Consider the following 14,293-nt stretch of genomic DNA (forward strand, 5'->3'; position numbering starts at 1 on the left):
CCTCAGTTGCCCCACCTTTTGGGGGCGGATTTGCCTTTTGCTGTCAAGGCAAAAGAATCTAGGCTGTATTTGGCAGGGCCACCTGAGTAGGGAGGGTCAGATGAGTGCTTAGGTGCCGTCTATATTTTACAGCCTCTGGCGGCAGGCCTTGCACTATGTGCCATCTGAAAATTAGGCAGCGGTAGTCGGAGCACTGGTTGACTCCCCACGGGACTACCGCAATCGCCTGCTTGCAGGAGTTCCAGCTAAACAATGTCAACGCTTAAAAAGGGCGCAAAATGCTGCAGTAAAACTGGTGGTGGGGGTGAGCAAGTCTCCTCATATTAGGGGATCTCGGCGCTCTATGCACTGGCTATCCATCAATGACAGAATTGACTTAAAAGTTCTCTGTCTCATATTTAAATGTCTAAATAATTTGGCCCCAGCTTATCTGCCAGAAATACAATCCACAGATATCTCCCGACCCGCGTGCTCAGGTGCGAGGATAACCTATAACTGAGAATTCCACCGTCCCCCTATGTGTCTATGGGCGATCGGAAATTTGCGGTCAACGGGCCCAAATCATTGTTTCAATTCCAAAAAGCATTAACAGCCCATTCATTCAAATGAAGCAATCGTTGATTTTGGGGAGAGGTTAACTTTTCTGGACTCTGTTTGTTGCTGCTCTGCATTTCAGTATTCCTGTTAATCTATGGCTACTTGCTGGTCCATCTGCGCCTGGATAGGATTAGGTTCGTCTGGTGCGTGATACAAGTAAATCAAAATCAAATTGGAAAGCCCTACCTCCCCCAAGGCATGTTGAGGGTGTCGATGCCCTCAGAACGTCTTAATTTCATCTCGCCCTCGTGCTGCTGTCTCTCGGGAAGATCACACTTTGTATTATTATTCAGGTTCTCTGTTTCCCCAACAGCCCAAGTAGGTTTTCCGGAAAGCGGGATGAATCCAGGCGTCAACGCCCACATCCCTGATCCTCTGCATCCTCTCCCAGCTCTGACACGCTCACCACTCCTGTTACTCTCCCAGTGCAGTCTTCATGGCAGTGAGAGGGCATCTCTTTTGAGGGTAGAGGTGGGGTTGTAGCTTGGGAGGTCAGGTCATCTTGGTTCCCTTCTCTTCTTGTTACATTTCCCCCACTGTCCTCAGCTCCTTGCTCACTCACAAGTCTACAGTAGCATCTGCTCCCTGCGCAGCCCAACCTCCGGCACGCGACATAGAAAGCAGGAACACTTGTGCGAGTGAGCTGCATGTACGCACATGCCCAACTCAGTGGGCAACTAAAAAGTGTGCCATGCCAGAAAAAGGAAACAGAGTCACTGGTGGCATTTGTATTTAAATAATAAAGGACAAGGCCTGCCTGGTGTTTGCCCTACCTAACGCAAATCTAACTAGGGTGCTTGTCACCAGTCAAAGTGTCCAAACTAATAAACGGTCCCCTGTCACAAACTACCCTATTCTGTCACTACCACTATTCAAAAAGACTCAAAGAAAAGAGGTGTCCAGGAGAATGACTCCCTTCACCTGGACAGGCTTTTATAGCCTCGGCAAGTCTTTCTTGGGATGGGTTTGGGTGATTCTGTGAACAAGTTCCTCTAATTCTTCAAAGGGCCTCTTGTCCTCTGTAGCACCCCCTTTTCTACTACTGACAACGTTCCTTGTTCAAGTCCAGCTTTTCGTAGCCCCTGATCCTGTCTTGTCTATCCTCCAAACAAGAAGATGTCTCTTTGTTCTTTGCCAACCTATTAAATTCTTGAGATCTTCCCCTGTACTGTGAGTTTGCTTTTGAATACAATCTTCAAGTATCTGTGGACAATTGATCCCCATCCACTTTTCTCTCTCAGCGTTTCAAGTATTTCGTACTTTGCAACACTGTCCTCTTGATAGTATTCTTTCTCTTCCCAACCTTGACTGGCACTGGGATGAGTTTGGTTACTCCCTTGGTAGCTTTGGTTATCTTTACACCATTCACTTGTACTGGGACCAGTATGAGTGGTTGTTTGAAAAACTCTATTACTCTTCCAACATTCACTTGTACTTAGATGAGTATGATTGGTCCCTTGTTAATCTGTAATAGGTACAAACCATTCACTGGTACTGTGACGAGTATGATTGGTACCATGTTAATGTTTATTAATTTCACCCCTTCTTGGGTACTGGGATGAGTGTGATTGGTCCCTTGATAATCTCTATAGAGTTCAAACCATTCACTGGTACTGGGATGTGTATGATTGGTGCCTTGCTAATCTCTGTAAAATTTAAAGCGTTCACTGGTACTGGGATGTGTATGATTGATACTGTGGTAATGTTTATGAATTTCACCCCCTTCTCAGGTTCTCAGATGAGTATGATTGGTCCCTTGATAATGTCTGTTAAATTCACACCATTCACTGGTACTGGGACAAGTATTATTGGTACCTTGGTAATGTTTATTAATGTCACCCTCTTTTCAGGTACTGGGAGGAGTATGATTGATCCCTTGATAATCTCTGTAAAGTTGAAATCATTCACTGATACCGGGACGAGTATGGTTGGTACCTTGGTAATGTTTATTAATTTCACCCCTTCTTGGGTACTGGGATGAGTATGATTGGTCCCATGATAATCTCTGTAACGTTGAAACCATTCACTGGTACTGGGATGAGTATGGTTGGTACCTTGGTAATGTTTATTAATTTCACCCCTTCTTGGGTACTGGGATGAGTATGATTGGTCCCTTGATAATCTCTATAGAGTTCAAACTATTCACTGGTATTGGGATGAGTATGCTTGGTACCTTGGTAATGTTTATTAATTTCACCCCTTCTTGGGTACTGGGATAAGTATTGCGGGTCCCTTGATAAAATCTATAGAGTTCAAACCATTCACTGGTACTGGGATGAGTATGGTTGGTACCTTGGTAATATGTATTAATTTCACCCCTTCTTGGGTACTGGGATGAGTATGATTGGTCCCTTGATAATCTCTATAGAGTTCAAACCATTCACTGGTACTGGGATGAGTATGGTTGGTACCTTGGTAATGGTTATTAATTTCTCCCCTTCTTGGGTACTGGGATGAGTATGATTGATCCCTTGATAATCTCTATAGAGTTCAAACCATTCACTGGTACTGGGATGAGTATGGTTGGTACCTTGGTAATGTTTATTAATTTCACCCATTCTTGGGTATTAGGATGAGTATGATTGGTCCCTTGATAATCTCTATAGAGTTCAAACCATTCACTGGTACTGGGAGGAGTATGGTTGGTACCTTGGTAATGTTTATTAATTTCACCCCTTCTTGGGTACTAGGATGAGTATGATTGGTCCCTTGATAATCTCTATAACTTCAAACCATTCACTGGTACTGGGATGAGTATGGTTGGTACCTTGGTAATGTTTATTAATTCCACCCCTTCTTGGGTACAAGGATGAGTATGATTGGTCCCTTGATAATCTCTATAGAATTCAAACCATTCACTGGTACTGGATGAGTATGGTTGGTACCTTGGTAATGTTTATTAATTCCACCCCTTCTTGGGTACTAGGATGAGTATGATTGGTCCCTTGATAATCTCTATAGAGTTCAAACCATTCACTGGTACTGGATGAGTATGGTTGGTACCTTGGTAATGTTTATTAATTTCACCCCTTCTTGGGTACTGGGATGAGTATGATTGGTCCCTTGATAATCTCTATAGAGTTCAAACCATTCACTGGTACTGGGATGAGTATGGTTGGTACCTTGGTAATGTTTATTAATTTCACCCCTTTCCTGAGTACTGGGATGAGTATGATTGGTCCCTTGATAATCTCTATAGAGTTCAAACCTTTCACTGGTACTGGGATGAGTATGGTTGCTATCTTGGTAATGTGTATTAATTTCACCCCTTCTTGGGTACTAGGATGAGTATGATTGGTCCCTTGATAATCTCTATAACTTCAAACCATTCACTGGTACTGGGATGAGTATGGTTGGTACCTTGGTAATGTTTATTAATTTCACCCCTTCTTGGGTACTAGGATGAGTATGATTGGTCCCATGATAATCTCTATAGAGTTCAAACCATTCACTGGTACTGGGAGGAGTATGGTTGGTACCTTGGTAATGTTTATTAATTTCACCCCTTCTTGGGTACTAGGATGAGTATGATTGGTCCCTTGATAATCTCTATAACTTCAAACCATTCACTGGTACTCGGATGAGTATGGTTGGTACCTTGGTAATGTTTATTAATTCCACCCCTTCTTGGGTACTAGGATGAGTATGATTGGTCCCTTGATAATCTCTATAGAGTTCAAACCATTCACTGGTACTGGATGAGTATGGTTGGTACCTTGGTAATGTTTATTAAATTCACCCCTTCTTGGGTACTGGGATAAGTATGATTGGTCCCTTGATAATCTCTATAGAGTTCAAACCATTCACTAGTACTGGGATGAGTATGGTTGGTACCTTGGTAATGTTTATTAAGTTCACCCCTTTCCTGGGTACTGGGATGAGTATGATTGGTCCCTTGATAATCTCTATAGAGTTCAAACCTTTCACTGGTACTGGGATGAGTATGGTTGCTATCTTGGTAATATGTATTAATTTCACCCCTTCTTGGGTACTTGGATGAGTATGACTGGTCCCTTGATAATCTCTATAGATTTCAAACCATTCACTGGTACTCGGATGAGTATGGTTGGTACCTTGGTAATGTTTATTAATTCCACCCCTTCTTGGGTACTAGGATGAGTATGATTGGTCCCTTGATAATCTCTATAGAGTTCAAACCATTCACTGGTACTGGATGAGTATGGTTGGTACCTTGGTAATGTTTATTAATTTCATCCCTTCTTGGGTACTGGGATGAGTATGATTGCTCCCTTGATAATCTCTATAGAGTTCAAACCATTCACTGGTACTGGGACAAGTATGCTTGGTACCTTGGTAATGTTTATTAATTTCATCCCCTTCTTGGGTACTAGGATGAGTATGACTGGTCCCTTGATAATCTCTATAGAGTTCAAACCATTCACTGGTACTGGGATGAGTATGGTTGGTACCTTGGTAATGTTTATTAATTTCACCCCTTCTTGGGTACTGGGATGGGTATGATTGGTCCCTTGATAATCTCTATAGAGTTCAAACCATTCACTGGTACTGGGGCAAGTATGATTGGTACCTTGGTAATGTTTATTCATTTCATCCCCTTCTTGGGTACTAGGATGAGTATGACTGGTCCCTTGATGATCTCTATAGATTTCAACCCATTCACTGGTAGTGGGATGAGTATGGTTGGTACCTTGGTAATGTTTATTAATTTCATCCCTTCTTGGGTACTGGGATGAGTATGATTGGTCCCTTTATAATCTCTATAGAGTTCAAACCATTCACTGGTACTGGGACAAGTATGTTTGGTACCTTGGTAATGTTTATTAATTTCATCCCCTTCTTGGGTACTAGGATGAGTATGACTGGTTCCTTGATAATCTCTATGGAGTTCAACCCATTCACTGGTTCTGGATGAGTATGGTTGGTACCTTGGTAATGTTTGTTAATTTCACCCCTTTCTTGGGTACTGGGATGAGTATGATTGGTCCCTTGATAATCTCTATAGAGTCCAAACCTTTCACTGGTACTGGGAAGAGTATGGTTGGTATCTTGGTAATGTGTATTAATGTCCCCCCTTCTTGGGTACTAGGATGAGTATGATTGGTCCCTTGATCATTTCTATAGACTTCAAACCATTCACTGGTACTGTGATGAGTATGGTTGGTACCTTGATAATCTGTATAGAGTTCAAACCATTCACTGGTACTGGGATGAGTATGGTTGGTACCATGGTAATGTTTATTAATTTCACCCCTTCTTGGTTACTGGGATGAGTATGATTGGTCCCTTAATAATCTCTATAGAGTTCAAACCATTCACTGGTAGTGGGATGAGTATGGTTGGTACCTTGGTAATGTTTATTAATTGCATCCCCTTCTTGGGTCTGAGATGAGTATGATTAGACCCTTGATAATCTCTATAGAGTTCAAACCATTCAATGGTACTGGGATGAGTATGGTTGGTACCTTGGTAATGTTTATTAATTTCATCCCTTCTTGGGTACTGGGATGAGTATGATTGGTCCCTTGATAATCCCTATAGAGTTCAAACCATTCACTGGTACGGGGTCAAGTATGCTTGGTACCTTGGTAATGTTTATTAATTTCATCCCCTTCTTGGGTACTAGGATGAGTATGACTGGTCCCTTGATAATCTCTATAGAGTTCAAACCATTCACTGGTACTGGGACGAGTATGATTGGTACCTTGGTACTGTTTATTAATTTCATCCCTTCTTGGGTACTGGGATGAGTATGATTGGTCCCTTGATAATCTCTACAGAGTTCAAACCATTCACTGGTACTGGGACAAGTATGCTTGGTACCTTGGTAATGTTTATTAATTTCATCCCCTTCTTGGGTACTAGGATTAGTATGATTGGTCCCTTGATAATCTCTATAGAGTTCAAACCATTCACTGGTACTGGGACAAGTATGATTGGTACCTTGGTAATGTTTATTAATTTCACCCCCTTCTTGGGTACTTGGATGAGTATGACTGGTCCCTTGATGATCTCTATAGATTTCAAACCATTTACTGGTAGTGGGATGAGTATGGTTGGTACCTTGGTAATGTTTATTAATTTCATCCCTTCTTGGGTACTGGGATGAGTATGATTGGTCCCTTTATAATCTCTATAGATTTCAAACCATTCACTGGTACTGGGACAAGTATGCTTGGTACCTTGGTAATGTTTATTAATTTCATCCCCTTCTTGGGTACTAGGATGAGTATGACTGGTTCCTTGATAATCTCTATGGAGTTCAAACCATTCACTGGTTCTGGATGAGTATGGTTGGTACCTTGGTAATGTTTGTTAATTTCACCCCTTTCTTGGGTACTGGGATGAGTATGATTGGTCCCTTGATAATCTCTATAGAGTCCAAACTTTTCACTGGTACTGGGAAGAGTATGGTTGGTATCTTGGTAATGTGTATTAATGTCCCCCCTTCTTGGGTACTAGGATGAGTATGATTGGTCCCTTGATAATTTCTATAGACTTCAAACCATTCACTGGTACTGGGATGAGTATGGTTGGTACCTTGGTAATGTTTATTAATTCCACCCCTTCTTGGGTACTAGAATGAGTATGATTGGTTCCTTGATAATCTGTATAGCGTTCAAACCATTCACTTGTACTGGGACGAGTATGGTTGGTACCATGGTAATGTTTATTAATTTCACCCCTTCTTGGTTACTGGGATGAGTATGATTGGTCCCTTAATAATCTCTATAGAGTTCAAAACATTCACTGGTACTGGGATGAGTATGGTTGGTACCTTGGTAATGTTTATTAATGTCACCTCCTTCTCAGGTACTGGGATGAATATGATGGGTCCCTTGATAATCTCTGTAAAGTTCAAACCATTCACTGGTACTGGGACGAGTATGGTTGGTACCTTGGTAATGTTTATTAATGTCACCTCCTTCTCAGGTACTGGGATGAGTATGATGGGTCCCTTGATAATCTCTGTAAAGTTCAATCCATTCACTGGTACTGGAACAAGTATGATTGGTCCCTTGATAATGTCTGTTAAATTGACACCATTCACTGGTACTGGGACGAGTATTATTGGTAACTTGATAATTTTTATTAATTTCACCCACGTCTTGGGCACTAGGATGAGTATGATTGGTCCCTTGATGATCTGTATAGAGTTCAAACCATTCACTGGTACTGGGATGAGTTTGATTGGTACCTTGGTAATGTTTATTAATTGCACCCCTTCTTGGGTACTGGGATGAGTATGATTGATCGCTTGATAATCTCTGTAAAATTCAAACCATTCACTGGTACTGGGACGAGTATGATTGGTACCTTGGTAATATTTATTAATTTCATCCCCTTCTTGGGTACTGAGATGAGTATGATTAGTCCCTTGATAATCTCTATAGAGTTCAAACCATTCACTGGAACTGGGATGAGTATGGTTGGTACCTTGGTAATGTTTATTAATGTCACCCCTTCTTGGGTACTAGCATTAGTATGATTTGTCCCTTGATAATCTCTATAAATTCAAACCATTCACTGGTACTGGGAGGAGTATGGTTGGTACCTTGGTAATGTTTATTAATTTCACCCCTCTTGGGTACTGGGATGAGTATGATTGATCCCTTGAAAATCTCTGTAAAGTTGAAACCATTCACTGGTACTGGGACGAGTATGGTTGGTACCTTGGTAATGTTTATTAATTTCACCTCCTTCTCATGTACTGGGATGAGTATGATGGGTCCTTTGATAATCTCTGTAAAGTTCAAACCATTCACTGGTACTTGGACAAGTATGATTGGTACCTTGGTAATGTTTATTAATTTCACCCCTTCTTGGATACTAGGATGAGTATGATTGGTCCCTTGTTGATCTCTATAGAGTTCAAACCATTCACTGGTACTGGGATGAGTGTGGTTGGTACCTTGGTAATGTTTATTAATTTCACCCCTTCTTGGGTACTGGGATGAGTATGATGGGTCCCTTGATAATCTCTGTAAAGTTGAAACCATTCACTGGTACTGGGACGAGTATGGTTGGTACCTTGGTAATGTTTATTAATTTCACCCCTTCTTGGGTACTGGGATGAGGATGATTGATACCTTGATAATCTCTGTGAAGTTGAAACCATTCACTGGTACTGAGACGAGTATGGTTGGTACCTTGGTAATGTTTATTAATTTCACCTCCTTCTCAGGTACTGGGATGAGTATGATGGGTCCCTTGATAATCTCTGTAAAGTTCAAACCATTCACTTGTACTGGGACGAGTATGATTGGTACTTTGGTAATGTTTATTGATTTCATCATCTTCGTTGGTACTGGGATGAGTATGATGGGTCCCTTGATAATCTCTGCAAAGTTCAATCCATTCACTGGTACTGGGACAAGTATGATTGGTACCTTGGTAATGTTTATTAATTTCACCCCCTTCTCGTGTACTGGGATGAGTATGATTGGTCCCTTGATATTCTCTGTAAAGTTCAAACCATTCACTGGTACTGGGAGGAGTATGATTGGTACCTTGGTAATGTTTATTAATTTTACCGCCTTCTCAGGTACTGGAATAAGTATGATTGGTCCCTTGATAATGTCTGTTAAATTGACACCATTCACTGGTACTGGGATGAGTATTATTGATACCTTGATAATGTTTATTAATTTCACCCACTTCTTGGGTACTAGGATGAGTATGATTGGTCCCTTGATGATCTCTATAGAGTTCAAACCATTCACTGGAACTGGGATGAGTATGGTTGGTACCTTGGTAATGTTTATTAATTTCACCCCTTCTTGGGTACTGGGATGAGTATGATTGATCCCTTGATAATCTCTGTAAAGTTGAAACCATTCAGTGGTACTGGGACGAGTATGATTGGTACCTTGGTATTGTTTATTAATTTCATCCCCTTCTTGGGTACTGAGATGGATATGATTTGTCCCTTGATAATCTCTATAGAGTTCAAACCATTCACTGGTACTGGGATGAGTATGGTTGGTACCTTGGTAATGTTTATTAATGTCACCCCTTCTTGGGTACTAGCATGAGTATGATTTGTCCCTTGATAATCTCTATAAATTCAAACCATTCACTGGTACTGGGAGGAGTATGGTTGGTACCTTGGTAATGTTTATTAATTTCACCCCTCTTGGGTACTGGGATGAGTATGATTGATCCCTTGATAATCTCTGTAAAGTTGAAACCATTCACTGGTACTGGGACGAGTATGGTTGGTACCTTGGTAATGTTTATTAATGTCACCTCCTTCTCAGGTACTGGGATGAATATGATGGGTCCCTTGATAATCTCTGTAAAGTTCAAACCATTCACTGGTACTGGGACGAGTATGGTTGGTACCTTGGTAATGTTTATTAATGTCACCTCCTTCTCAGGTACTGGGATGAGTATGATGGGTCCCTTGATAATCTCTGTAAAGTTCAATCCATTCACTGGTACTGGAACAAGTATGATTGGTCCCTTGATAATGTCTGTTAAATTGACACCATTCACTGGTACTGGGACGAGTATTATTGGTAACTTGATAATTTTTATTAATTTCACCCACGTCTTGGGCACTAGGATGAGTATGATTGGTCCCTTGATGATCTCTATAGAGTTCAAACCATTCACTGGTACTGGGATGAGTTTGATTGGTACCTTGGTAATGTTTATTAATTGCACCCCTTCTTGGGTACTGGGATGAGTATGTTTGATCGCTTGATAATCTCTGTAAAATTCAAACCATTCACTGGTACTGGGACGAGTATGATTGGTACCTTGGTAATGTTTATTAATTCCACCCCTTCTTGGGTACTAGAATGAGTATGATTGGTTCCTTGATAATCTGTATAGCGTTCAAACCATTCACTGGTACTGGGACGAGTATGGTTGGTACCATGGTAATGTTTATTAATTTCACCCCTTCTTGGTTACTGGGATGAGTATGATTGGTCCCTTAATAATCTCTATAGAGTTCAAAACATTCACTGGTACTGGGATGAGTATGGTTGGTACCTTGGTAATGTTTATTAATGTCACCTCCTTCTCAGGTACTGGGATGAATATGATGGGTCCCTTGATAATCTCTGTAAAGTTCAAACCATTCACTGGTACTGGGACGAGTATGGTTGGTACCTTGGTAATGTTTATTAATGTCACCTCCTTCTCAGGTACTGGGATGAGTATGATGGGTCCCTTGATAATCTCTGTAAAGTTCAATCCATTCACTGGTACTGGAACAAGTATGATTGGTCCCTTGATAATGTCTGTTAAATTGACACCATTCACTGGTACTGGGACGAGTATTATTGGTAACTTGATAATTTTTATTAATTTCACCCACGTCTTGGGCACTAGGATGAGTATGATTGGTCCCTTGATGATCTCTATAGAGTTCAAACCATTCACTGGTACTGGGATGAGTTTGATTGGTACCTTGGTAATGTTTATTAATTGCACCCCTTCTTGGGTACTGGGATGAGTATGATTGATCGCTTGATAATCTCTGTAAAATTCAAACCATTCACTGGTACTGGGACGAGTATGATTGGTACCTTGGTAATATTTATTAATTTCATCCCCTTCTTGGGTACTGAGATGAGTATGATTAGTCCCTTGATAATCTCTATAGAGTTCAAACCATTCACTGGAACTGGGATGAGTATGGTTGGTACCTTGGTAATGTTTATTAATGTCACCCCTTCTTGGGTACTAGCATTAGTATGATTTGTCCCTTGATAATCTCTATAAATTCAAACCATTCACTGGTACTGGGTGGAGTATGGTTGGTACCTTGGTAATGTTTATTAATTTCACCCCTCTTGGGTACTGGGATGAGTATGATTGATCCCTTGAAAATCTCTGTAAAGTTGAAACCATTCACTGGTACTGGGACGAGTATGGTTGGTACCTTGGTAATGTTTATTAATTTCACCTCCTTCTCATGTACTGGGATGAGTATGATGGGTCCTTTGATAATCTCTGTAAAGTTCAAACCATTCACTGGTACTTGGACAAGTATGATTGGTACCTTGGTAATGTTTATTAATTTCACCCCTTCTTGGATACTAGGATGAGTATGATTGGTCCCTTGTTGATCTCTATAGAGTTCAAACCATTCACTGGTACTGGGATGAGTGTGGTTGGTACCTTGGTAATGTTTATTAATTTCACCCCTTCTTGGGTACTGGGATGAGTATGATGGGTCCCTTGATAATCTCTGTAAAGTTGAAACCATTCACTGGTACTGGGACGAGTATGGTTGGTACCTTGGTAATGTTTATTAATTTCACCCCTTCTTGGGTACTGGGATGAGGATGATTGATACCTTGATAATCTCTGTGAAGTTGAAACCATTCACTGGTACTGAGACGAGTATGGTTGGTACCTTGGTAATGTTTATTAATTTCACCTCCTTCTCAGGTACTGGGATGAGTATGATGGGTCCCTTGATAATCTCTGTAAAGTTCAAACCATTCACTTGTACTGGGACGAGTATGATTGGTACTTTGGTAATGTTTATTGATTTCATCATCTTCTTTGGTACTGGGATGAGTATGATGGGTCCCTTGATAATCTCTGCAAAGTTCAATCCATTCACTGGTACTGGGACAAGTATGATTGGTACCTTGGTAATGTTTATTAATTTCACCCCCTTCTCGTGTACTGGGATGAGTATGATTGGTCCCTTGATATTCTCTGTAAAGTTCAAACCATTCACTGGTACTGGGAGGAGTATGATTGGTATCTTGGTAATGTTTATTAATTTTACCGCCTTCTCAGGTACTGGAATAAGTATGATTGGTCCCTTGATAATGTCTGTTAAATTGACACCATTCACTGGTACTGGGATGAGTATTATTGATACCTTGATAATGTTTATTAATTTCACCCACTTCTTGGGTACTAGGATGAGTATGATTGGTCCCTTGATGATCTCTATAGAGTTCAAACCATTCACTGGAACTGGGATGAGTATGGTTGGTACCTTGGTAATGTTTATTAATTTCACCCCTTCTTGGGTACTGGGATGAGTATGATTGATCCCTTGATAATCTCTGTAAAGTTGAAACCATTCAGTGGTACTGGGACGAGTATGATTGGTACCTTGGTATTGTTTATTAATTTCATCCCCTTCTTGGGTACTGAGATGGATATGATTTGTCCCTTGATAATCTCTATAGAGTTCAAACCATTCACTGGTACTGGGATGAGTATGGTTGGTACCTTGGTAATGTTTATAAATGTCACCCCTTCTTGGGTACTAGCATGAGTATGATTTGTCCCTTGATAATCTCTATAAATTCAAACCATTCACTGGTACTGGGAGGAGTATGGTTGGTACCTTGGTAATGTTTATTAATTTCACCCCTCTTGGGTACTGGGATGAGTATGATTGATCCCTTGATAATCTCTGTAAAGTTGAAACCATTCACTGGTACTGGGACGAGTATGATTGGTACCTTGGTAATGTTTATTAATTTCACCTCCTTCTCATGTACTGGGATGGGTATGATGGGTCCCTTGATAATCTCTGTAAAGTTCAAACCATTCACTGGTACTTGGACAAGTATGATTGGTACCTTGGTAATGTTTATTAATTTCACCCCTTCTTAGGTACTAGGATGAGTATGATTGGTCCCTTGTTGGTCTCTATAGAGTTCAAACCATTCACTGGTACTGGGATGAGTGTGGTTGGTACCTTGGTAATGTTTATTAAGTTCACCCCTTCTTGGGTACTGGGATGAGTATGATGGGTCCCTTGATAATCTCTGTAAAGTTGAAACCATTCACTGGTACTGGGACGAGTATGGTTGGTACCTTGGTAATGTTTATAAATTTCACCCCTTCTTGGGTACTGGGATAAGTATGATGGGTCCCTTGATAATCTCTGTAAAGTTGAAACCATTCACTGGTACTGGGACGAGTATGGTTGGTACCTTGGTAATGTTTATTAATTTCACCCCTTCTTGGGTACTGGGATGAGTATGATTGATCCCTTGATAATCTCTGTGAAGTTGAAACCATTCACTGGTATGAGACGAGTATGGTTGTCACCTTGGTAATGTTTATTAATTTCACCCCTTCTTGGGTACTAGGATGAGTATGATTGGTCCCTTGTTGATATCTATAGAGTTCAAACCATTCACTGGTACTGGGATGAGTGTGGTTGGTACCTTGGTAATGTTTATTAATTTCACCCCTTCTTGGGTACTGGGATGAGTATGATTGGTCCCTTGATAATCTCTATAGAGTTCAAATCATTCACCGGTACTGGGATGAGTATGGTTGGTACCTTGGTAATGTTTATTAATTTCACACCTTCTTGGGTACTAGGATGAGTATGGTTGGTTCCTTGATAATCTCTATAGAGTTCAAACCATTCACTGGTACTGGGATGAGTATAGTTGGTACCTTGATAATGTTTATTCATTTCACCCCTTTCTTGGGTACGGGATGAGTATGATTGGTCCCTTAATAATCTCTATAGAGTTCAAACCATTCACTGGTACTGGGGTGAGTATGGTTGGTACCTTGGTAATGTTTATTAATTTCACCCCTTCTTGGGTACTGGGATAAGTATGATGGGTCCCTTCATAATCTCTGTAAAGTTGAAACCATTCACTGGTACTGGGACGAGTATGGTTGGTACCTTGGTAATGTTTATTAATTTCACCCCTTCTTGGGTACTGGGATGAGTATGATTGATCCCTTGATAATCTCTGTGAAG

Source organism: Ambystoma mexicanum, chromosome 11, assembly GCF_040938575.1.
Source record: "Ambystoma mexicanum isolate Mex_15411 chromosome 11, UKY_AmexF1_1, whole genome shotgun sequence".
NCBI classification, from domain to species: Eukaryota; Metazoa; Chordata; class Amphibia; order Caudata; family Ambystomatidae; genus Ambystoma; species Ambystoma mexicanum.